Source organism: Eleutherodactylus coqui, chromosome 1 (assembly GCF_035609145.1).
Source record: "Eleutherodactylus coqui strain aEleCoq1 chromosome 1, aEleCoq1.hap1, whole genome shotgun sequence".
Lineage (NCBI taxonomy): Eukaryota > Metazoa > Chordata > Amphibia > Anura > Eleutherodactylidae > Eleutherodactylus > Eleutherodactylus coqui.
The window spans coordinates 22,181,926-22,200,815 of NC_089837.1; positions in this window are offsets into that span (position 1 = coordinate 22,181,926).

The window sequence follows — 18,890 nt, forward strand, 5'->3', positions numbered from 1 at the left end:
GGGGGCACTGCATTGGGACAAACTACAGGAGCAATACTGCGCTAATGAGACGTTCACAGCTACGCTAGCATTGGAGTCCGCTCTAGGCCCACAATTGCTGAGGGCTTGTTCAGAGGCCTATGTCCTGGGTGCAGTGAAAGTCCGCTTCCTGCCTACGATTGCTGAAGCTGTGGGCCGAGGCCTATGCGTAGGTGTGGTGCAAGTCTGCCATGTTTGGCCGCTCAGATTTATTTTTTGTTCATGTCTTGGGTTGCCTAGGACCCACCTATGCTGTTGGTGCCCACTTAGTTCTGATCACGGTGTTTGACCTGTCTGGCACAAAGACACTGACTGACTTGGGAAGGGGGCAGAGTGCAGATGGCTTTCCCCTTGCGGTGTCGATTGAGCTATGTGACACCTTGACAGAATGAATACTGTGTGGGCACATGGATTCCCCATTGCTATGCCCACGTTTAGTGGTGGGACCGCAGTGTAATTCACTGCAGACAGAGAACTGTATAAATAATTATGAAATTATTTGCGTACACTTTCAAGCTGACAGCGGTATTGTAACGCTAACTCCAGACAGAAAAAAATTATACGGAAGGCTGCAAACAGGCCTAGCTGTGAAATACTGAAGCACTACAACTCCCAGCAGCCACCCAATAAATTGGAGACGGTGAGATGCAGCCCAATGAAGGAACTGGGTTTTTTTTGTTTGAAAAAGAATACAGGCTGTATACTGTGTATATCACTCTCCCTCTAACAGTGGCTGTGTTGGCCCTGGGCTGTGCGTCTAATTCACTGCAGACACAGACCGGTGTAAATAATTATGGAATTATTTGCGTGCGCTTTCACGCTGACAGCGGTATTGTAACGCAAACTGCATCCAGAAAAAAATTATATGAAAGGCTGCAAACAGGCCTAGCTGTGAAATAGTGAAGCACTACAACTCCCAGCAGGCACCCAGTAAAATGCAGACGCTGAGATGCAGCCCAACGAAGGTTTTTGGTTTTTTTTTGTGGAAAAAAAATACAGTCTGTTTACTATCTATATTACTTTCCCTTTAAAAGTGGCTGTGTTGGCCCTGGGCTGTGCGTATAATTCACTGCAGACACAGACCGGTGTAAATAATTATGGAATTTTTGCGTACACTTTCACGCTGACAGCGGTTATTCAATGCAAACTGCAGCCAGAAAAAAATTGTACGGAAGGCTGCAAACAGGCCTAGCTGCGTAATAGTAAAATACACATGGTCAGAGGTAGCCCTAAGAAAGACTGTTGGGGTTCTTGTAGACAGGATCCTACTCTAACACTTTCCCTTTCTCAGCAGCACTTTCCCTATGCTCTGTATAATTGACTCCAGACTGAGAACGCTATAGCTGTAATAGCCTGCACAGGCCGAGATGAGAAAAAAAAAAAATTGTCCAAAACTGCTCTCAGCAGCCACAACAGTAATGCACACAGTCAGATGTGGCACTAAGAAGGGCCGTTGGGGTTCTTGAGGACTGGATCCTACACTACCACTATCCCTGAATAAGCAGCAGCACTTTCTCTAATCTCTCCCAGTGTGTGTCTGAGGCGAGCCGCGGGCGGGACCGCTTTAAATACTTGGGGGTCACTTGATCTCGCCAGCCACTCACTGCAGGGGGGTGGGATAGGGCTGGCACGTCACAGGGGGAAGTGGTAATGCTTTCCCTGCATGGAAATTGGCGCTAAACATGCAGGGAAGGAAATGGAATTGACTCGAGTACCGAGTGGTGCTCGTCTCGAGTAATGAGCATCTCGAGCACCCTAATGCTCGAACGAGCATCAAGCTCGGATGAGTGTGCTCGCTCATCTCTAATCATGACCATAAAGTACATCTTGATCTCATCAGACCACAACATGTTCTCCCACATACTTCTGGCAAACGTCATATAGGTTTTGGCATCTCTTAGCTGGGCTTGGATATTTTCTTTTGTTTCCATTTTGCTATCCTACCCTACAGCACAGACATATGAGGAATATGGAGATGGTTTTCACATGCAGTTTTTTTTCATCAATCTTCGAGGGAATTCTAATGCTTAGTAGTATTACTGTTGTGCCAAATCTAATCCACTTCTTCTCTGTGTTCCGTGATATTTGTAATGCCTTCAGTATATTTAGGTACCCCCTGGTTTCCTGATACCTTTCAACAATCAGACTTATGCAATCCCATTATTTTAGTTTTATTTCATTTTTCCACCCTAAAAGATTTTAGTTTGTTTTTCAATAGAATTATTCATACAACGGGTCATATTGTGTTGGCAGAACTTGGCAGGGTCATCACAGCTCCCAGCCTGGAAATAACTCAGCCACCATTGGGCTTTCCCTCCTCCCCTACCTCTCCAGCTCACTGCTGATGGTAGACCAGGTTGAGTGGAGGTTCTGCCCATAGTTGGCTATGATTCAATGTTGAAAGAAGGGAGCTGCTCCTCTCCAATGACATTGGAGGATGCTTGGGAGAAATGTCACCTGCAAGACTGGCAGTAAATCATACCTTGTGATAAACTACACAACCAGCTATGCCACTGACCACACCCTATTTTTGGTAGTGGTGCCCCATAATAAACATTTTTTCTAGGGGTGTCTTAAGGCTGAATAGGTTGGGAAACATTGAGTTAATAGGATGAAATAAAAACCATTTATTAATCCCTCATCTCCAGATGCAGTTCTGTGTTCTCGGGTATCAGTAATTGATCTCAAGAGTTTCCATCATCTTATAAAAACTCAGCAATAATTGTCAGCTGTGAACTGCAGGTGGTAAGTGACGGCGGCCACAGGGTTCACGTCAGACACTGGATTGAATGTAATGTGAGCTGCTTGTTTTATTCAGGATCAGACAGCTATGTGAATTGGTTTGTAAAGAATATTTAAGGTTCTGATAGTGTTTATTTCATGAAAAAAACAGAAAGCAGCACCAAGAGATACCACCGCCGTCCAACGCACCCCACTGACGTACTGTATAATGGCTTTCATCTCTATCAATTGGATATTACATATAAAATATATTTTTCTTGCATAAGGCTTCACACACACAGAATACAAGGACCCAGTTAGAGCCCAGAGTCCCTATAGCTCCCTAGTGCAGTGCTAAGGGAATTCTGTGTCATGTGTGGTGTCTCCATACAGCATTGTATTGTAGATATTTTCCATAATACAATATACAATGGAGAGTGTGATGATTCTTTCCTATCGGATTTTGTAGGAATCCAATAGGAATACACTCTGTAAGCCAGCTTACAGCTCTGTATTACATGTTAATAAGATATTTTTGTTAATAAGACAGCTTTAAGGGGAGAATTCCAACACTATATGGATGCCGATTGAACCTTGATGAACAGTTATAACTTTCTAGTCAATTGCTCAAATGCATCTTACATTAAAAAAAATGAACTTTGCAATTACTTATGATTTAAAACCCCCAGCTGTCTTGTGTATACAGATCACATGCAGACCTTTGCATATCCAGACCCTGTGTGGTGTGATCTCGCAGTCATGTGTACTTGACTCTATCTGTTCTTGTAGTGTTTGTAGATTAGCTAGAGGAGTGATGCTAAAAAGTTGACATCTTGGTTTAATCAACTTTAACAGAGCATATGTGCATTATTTGCCCCTCATACTTCTTTATCACTGGAGGAGGACTGCCACCTTACATGCAGACTCCAGAGCTTCTGATAGAATGTAACCCATGGAGGTCAGTTAGCTTAGCTTTGGCAATATATGAGTAGAGGTGACTGCTGGTTGACTGCTGGGATACAAACACTGGGACACTCTTGATGGTGTCTGAGGTCAGCTTCTTCTGTTATTATCTGCAGCTCACAGAAATGTAGATTTGTCGTAACCTTTTCATTTTACTACCTTCTGTTTTCTCTATACAGCAACCTTCTCCACTATCTGCCATTTGATGACCACCATGAACCGGACCCTGGCTACTGAATTTATCCTCCTTGGCTTTTCTAAGAGTCTTAGGGTGAATATTTGCTTGTTTTTGCTGTTTTTGGGGATCTATCTAGTAACTGTCAATGGAAATATTCTTATTATGTGCCTAATTCTAAGAACCCCTAATCTACATACCCCAATGTACTTCTTCCTCTGTGTTTTATCCTTTTTGGATCTAAGTGTGTCAACATGTGTTGTGCCCCGACTTCTCGCTGACCTATTCTCCACTCTTAGGTTGATATCTCTTGGTGCTTGTGCCATACAGTTCTATACTATACTTTTCATGGCAGGAACAGAGTTCCTGCTCCTTGCACTAATGGCTTATGATAGATACATCGCCATCTGCCGCCCGCTCCACTATCCAGTCCTGATGAGGTGGAGCATTTGTTATCGTCTAACAGCCTTGCTGTGGATCATAAGTTTCGTGGTCTTCATCCTTCCAGCACTTTTGATGCCAACTGACTTGTGTTACCCAAACCATATCAATCATTTTATGTGCGAAGTTCTTGCTGTCATACAGTTGGCTTGTGATGACATTTACTTTAGTAAAATTGTGATGCTTTTGACAAGTTTAATTGCAATTCTTTTCCCTTTTATGATTATTATTGTTTCTTATGCCTGTATTATATCCTCCGTCCTAAGGATTCACTCTACAAAAAGGTCTAAGGCCTTCTCTACATGCACCTCCCATATCACTGTGGTGATATTATTCTATGGGACGGCAATGTTTGTGTATTTTAGTCCATTATCTCAATCCTCCGGCAACCAGGGAAAATACTTTGCACTATTTTATAATGTTATCTGTCCATCACTAAACCCTCTAATTTACAGCCTGAATAACAAAGAAGTTAAGGAAGTTATCCAAAAGATGTTTCATAAATGTCTCACTAATGTGGACTCAACTGCTCAATAAAATTGAATGCAGGGAGCTGTATACATAATGTAACTGGTCATCTCTTTAATCATTCTTTACTTGAATCCAGTTAAAAGCCACCTCATCAGGCGTAATTTTGGGTCAGGAACTACCAGCCCTCATCATCGGTGTAAGGTTACAATTTTTAATGGCTTTAATATCTGGAATTGGAATACCCTTTTAACCCCTTAGTGACCAGCCCATTGCATTTTTACGTCCTAGCTTGCTTGCTCTCCTCCCTGAGGATGTAAAAACATGTTTCCTGCAGGGATCAAGGCACTGCAAGCTGAGGATGTGCCAGCTTCATGTTGCCAGCTCTCAGAGGGAGCCAGCAACCTGGAACTGTCATTCCTTCTGTGGGACCCCTCCCCCGATCACATGATTGTCAGCATTTACTGAATGCCAGCGATCATATAAAAGTCAAGAAAAAGTTTTTAAAAAGTTAAAGATTCCGCTGCTCTGATGGATCAGATCCATTAGGGCAGCTGAAAATACTCATTTGCCTTCTCCGCGATGTTCCGTGCTGTCCTGGCCTCCCGGGAACCGTTGGTGCCTTCTGCGCATGTGTGCTAGACGTCATGCGCACAGAAGGCGCTCACGGCCCGGATCACATGATCGCTGCTATCCAATGGATAACAGAGATCATGTAAAGTAAAAAAAAAGTTTTAAAAAAGTAAAATAAAAAATGTTTACGTTTTAACTCCACTCACGGCTCATATCCGTGAAGAAAAATGAAATAACGTACTCAAGGCCCCGGATTTACCTAAGTACCTCACCACGGCTTTTGCACATGCGCCCACTTTCAAAATGGCAGACGCATGTGCAAAAGCCGCAGATTGCTAGGGTAATTTAAAATCTACCTGCTCCTGGCTACCAAACATAGCCAAGAGCCTGGAGATTTCAAGGGGTTCCGTAGTGCACGGCCCTTGGTCATGTGATCGCCATTTTCCACTTGAAAACGGTGATCACGTAAGAGTAAAAAAAAGTTCAAGTTTCACCTCAAATCACGAATCTGATCCGTGAGGATAGGTGAAACTCCAGCGATGTCCCCCGGCGGGATCTTTATCTGCGGACCTTTCCCCAAAATAACATAGTATATAAGGCCGAAGTAAGACAATGTGCATCTAGTTTAGCCTATTTATCCTCCTTGTTGATGCGGAAGCAGGCAAAAAACTCCAAAAGGCAAAAGCCGATTAGCCCTTTTGGGGGAAAAAATCCTTCCCGACTCCCTAATGGCAATCAGACTAATCCCTGGATCGACCTCTAAGAGTTCCTACCTGTCTGTATACCCAGATCAACAACCCACTGGTTACCTAAAATTTATATCCTGTAATATCCTTCCACTCCAGAAAGACATCATGGGGGACACAAGCGCAGAAGCTGTGGAGGGCCCAGTAAATTTAAAGCTTCCTTGCTTCTGGCTACTAAAGGTAGCCGAGAGCCTGGAGAAGGAAGTCATCGTAGGCTGCAGTAAGCGGTCGCCGGTCACGTGATCGTCGTTATCCAATGGGTAATGGTGATTACGTAAAAGTTAAGACACAGTTGAAGCTTGATGTGCCTTTCGGTTTGAGCCCCGTTGTGCAGGGACAAATGGTGTGGATCCATTTTGGGGTGAAAGTCTTCATTCAGATGTGTGCTGTACAAAAAAAATGTTTTTAAAATGACACAATTGCCAAAAAAAAAAAAATCTAAATTTTTTCCTTCTGCATTGCTCAGATTCATTCAAAAACTGTAGGTAAAAATGCGCAGTACACCCTTAGATAAATGGACTAAGTGATCTAGTTTTCAAAATGGAGTCATTTGTGGTGGTTCTCTGTTGTTTTGGCTGCTCAAGTGCTCTACTAGTTCGCTATGGGGCCTAAAACGCATTCAAGCAAAATGCCTGATCTAAAAGCCACCGGCTGCTCCTTTTGGTTGGGGCCCGTTGTGCATATGGACATAATATTAGGGCCACAATGGGAATGGTTCTGAACACGTGACAAACAAGGGGATCTATTTTGTGGTACAAGTCTTCATTCCTGTGTATGCTGTAAAAAAAAAAAAACTGTTTTAAAAGTTACACAATTGCCAAAAAAACGAAAATCGTAATTTTTTTAACTCCTGCTTTGCTTAGATTCATTAAAAAACTGTGGGGTCAGTATGCACAGTACACCCCTAGATGAATTCATTAAGGAATCTAGTTTTCAAAATGGGGTCATTTGTGGTGGTTCTCCATTGCTTTGGCCGCTCAGGGGCTCTACAAGTGGGCAATGGGGCCTAAATCACCTTCAAGCAAATTGACTGTTCTGAAAGCCACCACTGCTCTTTTCGGTTTGGGCCCCGTTGTGCATACGGACATAAGATTATGGCCACAATGGGTATGTTTCTGAATACAGGACAAACGGGGTATCCATTTTGGGTGCAAATACTTACTTTCATGCACACGATAAAAAAATCCCATCTTTTAAATTTTTCTCTTCTAAATTGCATTAATTCCTGGGAAAAAATACACACTACCCCCCTCAGTGAATACATTAAGGGGTGTAGTTTTTAAAATGGAGTCATTTGTGGGGGGTATTTCTCATTCTGACACCTACAAGCCTTTGCAATCTTAGCTTGGTGTAGGAAAAGAAAATGTTCCTCAAAATGTTAAAAATCAATGTCAAATTTGTAGATCTCTTAAACGGTTAAAAAAATTGAAGTTTTTCCAATGTGCCTCCGGAATAAAGTAAAAAGATGGAAATATATATCTTATAAAAATGTGTACAGTATGTTTGTACATATTTGAAATATTGCAGCTGAAAATGTGAAAAAAATGACAATTTTTTTCAAAAATTTCCAAATTTGGTGCTTTTAATAAATATATACATTCTATTGGACTATTTTCACCACCTAAATGAAGTACAATATGTGATGAAAAAACAATGTCAGAATCACTTGGATATGCAAAACCTTTACGGAGTTATTCTATGTCAAAGTGACACAGGTTAGATTTCCAAAATTTGGTTTGGTCATTAAGGCGCGAACAGGCCTGGTCACTAAGAGGTTAAATGTTTCCTATTGATATAAAGTATACATAACTGCACTGTGGTTTAGTAATCAAAAGGAGTTCATGGGTCTATTGATTTTAAAAGAGAAAACATAAGCACAATTAAAACGATAAATAAGGGTTTATAAGTGTTTCTGTGTGGATTCAATAGGGGAAACATGCATCTGTTGACTTCTTTATAGCCCTGATATGGCTTCACTGCTCTAGACATTTTATTCCATACAGAAGTCCTGTTGTGAAATCACAAGAAGGCAATGGCAATTCAGTCTCTTGGGACAGGAATGTAACTACAGGGGATGCAGGGGTAGCAATTGCTACTTTGTTCTTTAGATTTGGGGGTCACCATAAGCCCCTCCATCACATAAATAGTACATGTGGGTGTGGGTCCTGTTACAGAATTAACATTGGGCCCAAGAGCTTCTAGTTATGTTTCTGCCTTGGAAGGATGCGTTGGACGACTTTTGTGATGATATATCTACCAAATTACATCATAATTAGGATGCAACATTATTGTTCTGGGAATAGGTCCTTGGAAAAGATTCATTTTTCTTTTTCATCTGACATTGGAAACTAGTAAAATTGTGTAGGGTAGTGGCCATTGCAGGGAATTTAATACCAGTAAATGTAAGAAAACCAGGGTTTGGCACACAGGTTTGTTTAGATACATTAAATCACATAGCCATGGCATGACCCTGATTTCTTTTTTTTAAATTAAAACCAGCAAATATAAATTTTTTTCAGCTGTAAGGTGTTAAGAGCCAGATACTGCAGGTACATTTTTGTTATAGAGTTTGTTCAACCATCTACATACCATCTTCAGCTTGTCCACACACATCAGTTTGCTGAGATCTTACAGTCTTCCCTGTCCCCATTTCTCTCCTCTCATGCCCCAAATTGGCTGCTGAACACTTCACCACCCTCAGACGTGCCATGGAGGAAGCAGCACTCCCCGTGATCCAAGTCGTCCACCATAGACCACAGTGATGCTCTAGGAATGCTGAACGTTTGTCGTGAAAATCCAAACATTCTGCAGACTTCACTCACTTCACATTATGCTCTAAACCTGCAAACTTGCCCTCCACCATGCTAAAGAAGTCTATTTCAACTCTCTCATCTCCTCATTATACCACAACCCCAAATGACTCTTTGATACCATGCACTCCCTGCTCACCCCAAAGAGCAGGCCCCCATGATGGATCTCAGTGCTGGAGAGCTAGCTGCCAACTTCAGGGAAAAAATCATAAACATCCACAAAGAAATCTCAGAGCATTGCACGGCTAGCCCTGATCCCAGTCTCTTGAGCACTGCATCCATCACTTACTCACTATCTATACTAGAACCAACAACAGAGGAAGAAGTCTCCAGACGGATGTCTGCTGACCACCCCACCACCTGCATTAATGACCCTCTTGCCTCATACCTCATCTGGTCCCTTTCCCTGGCAGTCATTACTCACCTCACCACCATCTTCAACCTCTACCTGATCCCTGGTATTTTCCCCTCCTCATTCAAACAATCCATCATATCCCCTCTGCGAAAGAAACCTACCCTTGACCTGACCGATGCTGTCAACTACCGATAATCTCAAACCTCCCCTTCATCTCCAATTACTTGAATGCCTTGTCTATTCTCACCTCACACGCTTTCTCTCTGATAACTCTCTCCTCAATCCCCTCTAGTCTAGCTTCCGCCCTCTACATTCGAAGGAAACCACCCTCACAAAAGTATCAATCAACCTGAAGATGGCCAAAACGAGGGGTGACTACTCCCTACTAATCCTCCTTGATCTCTCTGCTGCATTTGACACTGTCGACCATGACCTCCTCCTTGCTATGTTTTGCTCTATTGGCCTAAAGGATACTGCTCTCTCCTGTTCTCCTATCTCTCTGACAGTTCTTTCCGCATCTCCTTTGCTTGTTTACTCTTCTCTCCACTCCCCCTCGCTGTTGGAGTCCCTCAGGGCTCGGTCCTTGGCTCCCTTTTCTTCTCTATATACACAGCCCCAATTGGATAAAAACATCCGCAGATTTGGTCTCCAATACCACCTCTACGCTGATGACACCTATTTATACACCTCTTCCCGCAACATCTCTGCACCTTTCCTCCAAAACATCACTGACTGTCTGTCTGCTGTCTCTAACACCATGTCCATCCTTTTCCCAAAAATATCCTCTCAAAAACAGACCTCCCTATCTTTCCGACCTCAACCAGCTGACTTCCCCCCAACATCTGCATATCAGTATGCAATATCTTTTTCACACTCATCCATCCGCAACTTGACGACTGCAACTCCCTGCTCATTGGCTTTCTCCGCATCAGACTCTCCCCTCTCCAATCCATAGTAATTGTGGCATCTAGACTCCTCTTCCTATCCAGCCACTTCTCAAATGCCTCTGCGCTATTCCAGTCGCTGCACTGGCTGCCCATACACTACAGAACTCAATTCAAACTCATCACCCTTAGGAACAATGCTCTCCATGGTGCCCCGCCACTATACATAGTTTCCCTCCTGTCGATACATCACTGAGTCCACACACTCCTACCTAATAACGCACTCAGACTAAACACCCCTCTAATACGAACCTTGCATGCTTGCCTCCGGGACTTCTCTAGAGGAGCACCAATCCTCTGGAATGCTCTACCCCAAAACATCCTGACAGTTCCGAATACACAGAACTTCAGACGTGCCTTAAAGACGCACCTCTTCAAACAAGCATAACAAACCTCCTGATCTAGTCTCCCACCCCACCTTATGCCCCCTGCTCCTCCCTATGGCTTTCCACTTTTGCCTATCATGTAAACTTCCAGCCCCATACCTCCTGTACTACCCACACCCCATACGTGTCCTAAAAACTGCATATCACATGTTATCATTGCATTGCTGTGTTCCCACTTGCTCCACCTCTTGTCCCTGTACCTTCTGTATCACCCCACCTCCTTTGTTTCCAAATAATTGAATACCACATGGAACTCTTGTAATTTGTGTAAACTGCTTATTGTTTATGTTTCCTATGTGCCTCAAAAGCGTTGCAGAATAAGTTGGCGCTATTTAAATAAAGATTATTATTATCTTCAGTCGCTCATAGGAACTGTCTTTGTACTAACAAAAATGGTGAGCTGTCTTTAGTATTACGTTTATCGGTTGCAACATAAGTAAAGCATTTCAGAAAAGCATTCAGTGGCCTGCAATTCTTCTTTGCATAATGCTACGCAGATTTATTGATTTTCTCTATATGGCCTCCATATTGTATTTTGGAAGTCATACTAACATTTAGTGTAACTGTTTTCTGAATGTAAAAGAGGTTTTCATTTTATTGACAGTTTACCTAATGGCACATTTATATGCAATGATTATTGCTCAAAATTCCTTAAAATGAACCAATTTGAGTGATAATCATGCAGTGTAAATGCAAAAAAACACTCACTATTCATTCACAGATCGTTATCGCTGACTTTCAGTTAGCATACAAACTATTGCTGAGTTCTTGTTCCATTTAAATGCTCCCCGCATTGTACTTCACGTAGGATGTGAAGCACTGAGTCAGTAGCCAGTGAGAAATCTGTCATCCAGCGGCAAACTCTGCCTGTGTAAACGCTCTGCAAGAGTGCTAACAACCTTAGCGGTGAGGTCAGCATTTATGCAGATGGTTAGCAGAATGTTGTCCCATGTAAAAGGGCCATAACATAAATTCTAGCTAAAACAATGTTTGCTTTGCTGACTTGTCACTTCTCTAGGTACCTAGCCAATATTTGGAGAGGAACCAACACAGACAAATATTAGCCACATAAGGAAAGTTTACATCCTAGCATGATGTTAGTTAATACAAAAGGACCCTACCATATGTCCTGTGGATGTTAGGAGAAGTGAGCCCGTGGCATACTGAAGTGGAAGATGGCTATGATTGATAGCCAGACTCCTGCTATAACAATGGGGATTGATAAGAATACTGCTGTTAACCTCATCATGTCACGATCAATATAGATCGTGGCATGTAAAGAGTTCACAGAGAGACTGCTCCCTCTGCAATGTCATTGGCCCTTTGCTATGTGTGTCTGGGCCTGCCATGGCCTGTGATCACTATAATGAGCACAGAAGTACTGAAAGGCATTATCATGGCGATTAGAGCTTTTCTGACACGAATCCGGTGTAGGGACATAAGTGTTAAAAAAATTTAAATAGCGTAAAAAAAATAACTTAAAAACCCCTTTTTGCGCACTTTCCCCTCTTTACATATAATAGGAGAAATGTAAAAAAAACCACGTTTGGTATCATCATATTAGTGACAATCTATACAACAACTGTGCACACTTTCATGCAAAACTGTGAAAAACATAATGTAATAATGTTCTCCAGGGGGTGGGTGGCAAAGATACACAGGACCAAAAAGTAAAATAAAATTTCCTTCAGTTTTATTGGTCAAGCATAGCAAAACAGAAAAGTCTTTTAAAAATAGCAGAGGCACCACGCAGGGTGCTCAGGTCCATGCAAAATCACAAATGAAAAGCTGTACCATGCAAGGTGCTCAGAGGCTTCCTCCTCAGGCTGTCAGGCACTGACTTCCTGGGGGGCTGCAGTCTTTTATGCCCCAGTAATAAGGTCAGTGCCTACAGCTGAGCTTCCTAAGAATCAGGGTGAAGTTGTGGACTGGATCTCCACCCTGTACAGACTAAGAGCCTGGGAGGGAGGGTCAAGTGTGGTGATATATCTGGCATTGCCCAGTCTCTCAATTAACTCATCAACCCTGGGCATGGGATATGCATCAAATTTGGAGATTTCATTCAACTTCCTAAATTCATTTCAAAGCCTCCAAATACCATCTGGTTTGGGGACTAACACAATGGGGCTTGACCACTCGCTTTTTGATTCCTCTATCACCCCTAACTCCAGCATGTGCTTAAGCTCCTCAGAAACTGCTTTCCTACGTGCTTCTGGAATCCTGTATGGTTTTAAGTTTACCCTCATCCCGGGTTCAGTTATGATATCATGTGTTATTATGAAGTATGTACCACCGGGCAGGTCAGAGAATTTGTCTCTGTTTCTTTGCAGGAACTCTTTTGCCTCCTGCCGTTGGCACACCGAGAGGGCCTCACCTACTCTAACATCGGGCAGGGAGGGATGTGGCCCACCCCTCGTGACACTTGAAGTAGCCAAAGCTTCTCTATCCGGGGCTTTATTAAATTAACATGGTACACCTGATACGGCTTCCTTTTCCTTGGCTGGTGCACTCTATAGTTGACGTTGCCTATCTTCTCAACAATTTTGTAGGGACCCTGCCACCTGGCGAGGAATTTACTCTCTACAGTATGCACCAAGATGAGAACTCGGTCACTAAGACTAAACGTTCTCACCCTGGCAGAACGATTGCACACTCTGCTTTGGGCCTCCTGTGCCCTCTGCAAGTGTTCCCTGACAATGGGCATTACAGTATTATTGCGATCCTGCATCTGAGCCACGTGCTCTATGATGCTCCTATAGGGAGTAGACTCGGTCTCCCAGGTTTCTCTGGCTTTATCCAACAACCCTCTGGGGTGCCGACCATATAGCAACTCAAATGACGAGAAGGATGTGGAAGCCTGTGGTACGTCCCGTATGGAGAACATGAAATAAGGTAACAGACGGTCCCAGTCCCGACTATCTTTCTCTACTACCCACTTTAGCATTTGCTTCCGGGTCTTATTGAACCTCTCCAGCAACCCATCTATCTGAGGGTGGTAAACCGAGGTTCGTATGTGATCAATTTTAAAGAGTTGGCACAATTCTTTTGTTACTTTGGACATGAATGGGGTCCCTTGGTCCGTGAGGATTTCCTTGGGAAGACCTGTTCTGGAGAACATAAGGGACAACTCACATGCAATGTTTTTGACAGTAGGGCTTTTTAAAGGGATTGCCTAAGGGTATCGAGTGGCATAATCTAACATGACCGAAATGTATTGATGTCCTCTAGCCGACTTGACGATGGGACCCACTAAATCCATTCCAATTCTTTCAAAGGGTACCTCTATAATCGGGAGACGCACCAAGGGACTGTGGAAGTGCGACACAGTACTCCTTTATGTCCTTGTATACCCCTGGCCAAAAGAACCTTTGAAGAATTCTATCCTGCGTTTTATCAGTTCCTAAATGTCCTCCTAATACATAATATGTGCTAAGTCTCGGGTGCTCGTTACTTTAGTCAAGCTTTTCGTAATGCTCGAGAGCTCGTTTCGAGTAACGAAGCCCATTGAAGTCAATGGGAGACTCGAGCATTTTTCAAGGTGACCCATGCTCTGCATAGGGGAGGTTGTGGGAATCACCGGAAAACATCTAAAAGTGATGGAAACACCAAAGAAATGGATAGGGAACAGCAGGGGCAGCATGCATGGATGCATCTGAGGCTCACAGGTCACAAAATACCCCAGTGTGTGTCTTGTCGATCCACACTATATAAGTAGTCTGTATGCATTTCTCACAGACAATTAAGCCAAATTGTGGGCAAGAGCCTGGTGATCACCTGCCTAACAATTTAGTTGGGCCAGAACATAAGCAGCAAGGCACATGCGCTGGCACATCTTAGCTAAGCACCACACTAGGTGCAACAAAGGCCAATCACTGCCTGTGGGTGACACCACTGCTTCTTCTCCTCTGTTACCTGCTGGCATTGCTGTCCAATTTCCAATTTCCCCCCAGGATGCAGGCATGAGCCTGAGTCCACAGCGTACTAAACATTTTTTCCCAGCGCAGCGTACAGCTGTCCCCATCCCATACTTCGACGATGGGAGCTCGGCAACACAGTAGGCCGGTCCTTCCGGCTAGTGACGTCCGATGGATCGACGCCACAGAGCGGCACGCAAAAGAGGAGCATCACTCTTCTCTTGTCCCAGGGGTTTGGGTAAACTTGCTTTTGTCTGGGAGTACTGGCAGAGAGCTGGCGGTCTTTGACCTATTTTCTTAAAGCGCTGATGAGTGGGGAGGCGCACACTGGAGTCACTGCACCGCAGCTGCCCCTCTACCGCCTCCCTTTGCAGCAGAGCTATGGAATACCCGAGACCCCACTCTGCCTGTCCATTCTTGGTAGCTGGCGGGCTGTTATCCAACCCGGGCATCAACTCCGAGCATCCGGGCACACAACGACACCTCTGCCATTTGAGGAAGCGTGCAAAGAGAAAAAAAAACTGAAAAAAATCTCTCCCCGAGCGGCTTGTTAACCAATGCCACAGGGAAAGACTGCATGAACTGTAAAAAAATCCGTGGCCAAAGATCAAAGATGGACACCGCGCTGGGATACGTTTCCGTACGCCGCGTGACCTTTTCAAAATTGTGCTTCATAGCTGACAAATCGCAGACAAATTAATGTATGATTGTATGTACCATCCCATGCCACCTCTGTTGCAGTATTTCATTAGTCACAAATACCAGCATAAGGGGGACTCAGAGGACAGTAATTCTACATTTTTAATGAAGAAAATAACCCATTTTAAAAAGAAGACATTTTGTTTACGAAGATTGCAGGTGAGAACCTGAAAGATTTTTTGAGCGAGAGTGCAGAGTATTTGTTGGCCGGGAGTATAGGTGAACCCCTGAAAGATTTGTTTACCAAGAGTATAGGCGAAGCCCTGAAAAATTTGTGTACCAAGAGTATAGGCGAACCCCTGAAAGATTTATTTACCCAGAGTATAGGTGAACCCCAGAAAAATGTGTGTACCAAGAGTATAGGTGTACCCCTGAAAGATTTTTTTACCCAGAGTGCAGGTTAACCCCTGAATTTTTTTTTTAAAGAAAAAGCTAGTACTTGCCTAATTTGCTAACAGAGCCAGGAGGCAGCCATCCGAAAAAATTAGTCTTCACAAAGCCTTTTCACCCTCTGAAGAATTGGCTCTTCAGCATGCTGACATGCTGGTTTAGGAGGAGAAGGAGAAAGATCAGAGAAGCATAGACCAAGCTACTTCTACCCTTTTTGGGGGTGCATGGTTCTCCAGTTCCAGCATTAAGAATCTTTATGTTAAGCTGTTTTCCACCGGTGGAAAAAAGAAGTCTGGGGAAATCCAGCCTTTGTTCATCCTAATAAGTGTAAGCCTGTCGGCGCTGTCAGTTAACAGGTGGGTACGCTTATTCGTGATAATCTCTCCAGCAGCACTAAACACCCTCTCTGATAACACGCTAGTGGCAGGGCAGGCCAGCAGCTCCAAGGTATACAGAGCAAGTTCGTGCCTTGTGTCCAGCTTTGATACCCAATAGTTGTATAGAGCAGAGGGATCACAGAGGATGTTGGTACGGTCGCCTATGTACTCCCTCACCATCTTTCTTCACTGCTCCCTCCTACTCAGTCTTGCTGGGGAGTGGTGACACAGTCTGGCTGGGGTGCCATAAAAATGGTAAAGGCCTTGTGAAGTGTTCCTCTGCCTTCACTGGACATGCTGCCCGTTCCCCTTGTCTCCCCTGCTAGTTGGCCCTCTGAACTATGTCCTCTACTGCTAGCATTGTCAGATGGGAAGTTTAGTATCAGCTTTTCCACAAGGGCCTTGTGGTATTGCATCTGTTTCGTACTCCTTTCCCTTTGGGAATGAGAGTGGAAAGGTTCTCCTTATACTGTGGGTCAAGAAGGGTGAACACCCAGTAATCTGTGTTGGCCAGAATGAGTCTAACACGAGGGTTACTGGAAAGGCAGCTTAACATTAAGTCAGCCATATGTGCGAGAATCCCAGTACGCAACACATCACTGTCTTCACTAGGAGGATGACTTTCAGCCTCCTCCTCTTCTTATACACGCTGAACAGATGTAAGGGAAGTACCATGGGTACCCTCTGCAGTGTGGACAGCTGTCTTTTCCCCTCCTCCTCCTCCTCCTCCTCCAATACTCGCTGAGAAACAGACGTGAGGGTTGTTTGGCTATCAAGTGACGTATTGTCATCCCCATCTCCTGTTCTATCCACAAAGCGTCGGCCTTAATGCTAAGCAGCAAGCTTCTAAGCAGGCAAAGCAGCAGGATGGTTACGCTGATTATGGCCGCATCACCGCTCACCATTTCTGTTGACTACTGTCAGACATCCATGCCCACTCCTCTGTGAAGAAGTGCGGAGGCTGACTACCACTCCGACGGGCATGTTGTAGCTGGTATTCAACAATGTCTTTATGCTGCTCGTAAAGCCTGGCCAACATGTGCAAAGTTGAATTCTAGCGCGTGGGCACGTCACACAACAGTCGGTGAACTGGCAGCTGGAAGTGCTGTTGCAGTGTCCTGAGGGTAGCAGCATCTGTGGACTTTCTGAAATGTGCGCACACGCGACACACCTTGCTGAGCAGCTCAGACAAATTGGGGTAGTTTTTTAAAAAAGCGCTGAACCACCAGATTGAACATGTGGGCCAGGCATGGCACATGTGTTAGTCTGCCAAGCTGCAGAGCCGCCACCAGGTTACGCCCATTGTCACACACGATCATGCCTGGTTGGAGGATTAGCGGCGAAAGCCACAGATCTGTCTGCTCCGTCAAACCCTGTAACAGTTCTTGGGCAGTGTGCCTCATGTCTCCCATGCTCAGGAGTTTCAGCACGGCCTGTTGACGCTTCCCCACCGCAGTGCTGCAGTGCCTCAAGCTACCGACTGAAGGCAACGTGCTCACAGATGGTAATTGAGAGGTGGAGGAGGAGGTGGGGGGTTAGAGGAGGTGACATAATAAGCCGGAGAAACCATGACCGAGGTAGGACCCACAATCCTTGGTGTGGGTAGCACGTGAGTGGACCCAGGGTGAGACTCTGTCCCAGGCTCCACCAGGTTAACCCAATGTGCCGTCAGGGGGATGAAGTGTCCCTGTCCGCCAGCACTTGTCTACGTGTCGGTAGTTAAGTGGACCTCTCCAGTAACTGCGCTGGTGAGGGCATGGTCGATATTCCGCGACACGTGCTGGTGTAGAGAGGGGACGGCACTGCGGGAAAAATAGTGGCAACTGGGGACTGAGTAGCGTGGGACAGCCGTCGCCATAAGGTTGCGGAAGGCAACCAGCCTATATGGCAGCATCTCCAGGCTCAGCAGTTTGCTTATATGCATGTCTAGCAATTGTGCATGCAGGTGGGTGGCTGCATATTTGCGCTTACGCTCCAATGCCTCTGTTATGGGCAGCTGAACGCTGCACTGGGACACATTGGTGGAGACAGTGGAGGACCATGCAGCTGAAGGGGTGAAAGCACGGCGGGAGACGCTTGTGTCTACATTCTGGGAGGGGGATTGCATCTCAGTGCCAGCATGTGAAACGGGGGAAGAGGCAGTGGTGTGACCCGCAGGTGGTGAATGGCCTGCGTTCCACCTGATTGGGTGCTTAGCAATCCTATACCTGCGCACGCTGCTGGTGGTCAGGCTGGAAGTGGTGGCTCCCCTGCTGATCTTGGTGCGGCAGAGGTTGCACACCACTGTTCGTTGGTCGTCCACACTCTCAATAAAAAAAAACTCCAGACCTTCGAACACCTAGCCCTCTGCACGGGAGCTTGCTGCAAGGAGGTGCTGTGGGCAACAGTAGGGGGATTAGTTGCTCTGGCCCTGACTCTCCCTCTGGCCACCCCACTGCCTCTTTCAACCTGTTCTGGTGCTGCAGTTGCCTCACCCTCAGAAGCGCTGTTCTCAGTAGGCTTACCAACCCAGATCGGGTCAGTCACCTCATCATCCACCAGCTCTTCTTCTGAATACTCAGTCTACTCCTCCCTCAGACTTAATGACCTAACAACAACCTCACTGACAGAAAACTGTCTCATTATCATCATCAACAAATACCTCTTGAGACACTACTTGAAAGTCACCACCCTCATCACCGTGAGACTGTGAAAGGTCCAAATTTTGGGCATCAGTTACGACAAACTTCTCAGGTGGCTCAATAACCATTTTTTCTGACTCAGAAGAGTTCCTGGGAGTCTCCCTGTTCAGAATCTCTCCTTTACCGGGAGTGACCAGGCTTGGAGGAAGGAGGAGCAGCCTGAGGATTCGGGAGGTGCAGTCCCTTGGCTAGCGTGAGTGGACTGCGTGGAAGACTGGGTGTTGGATAA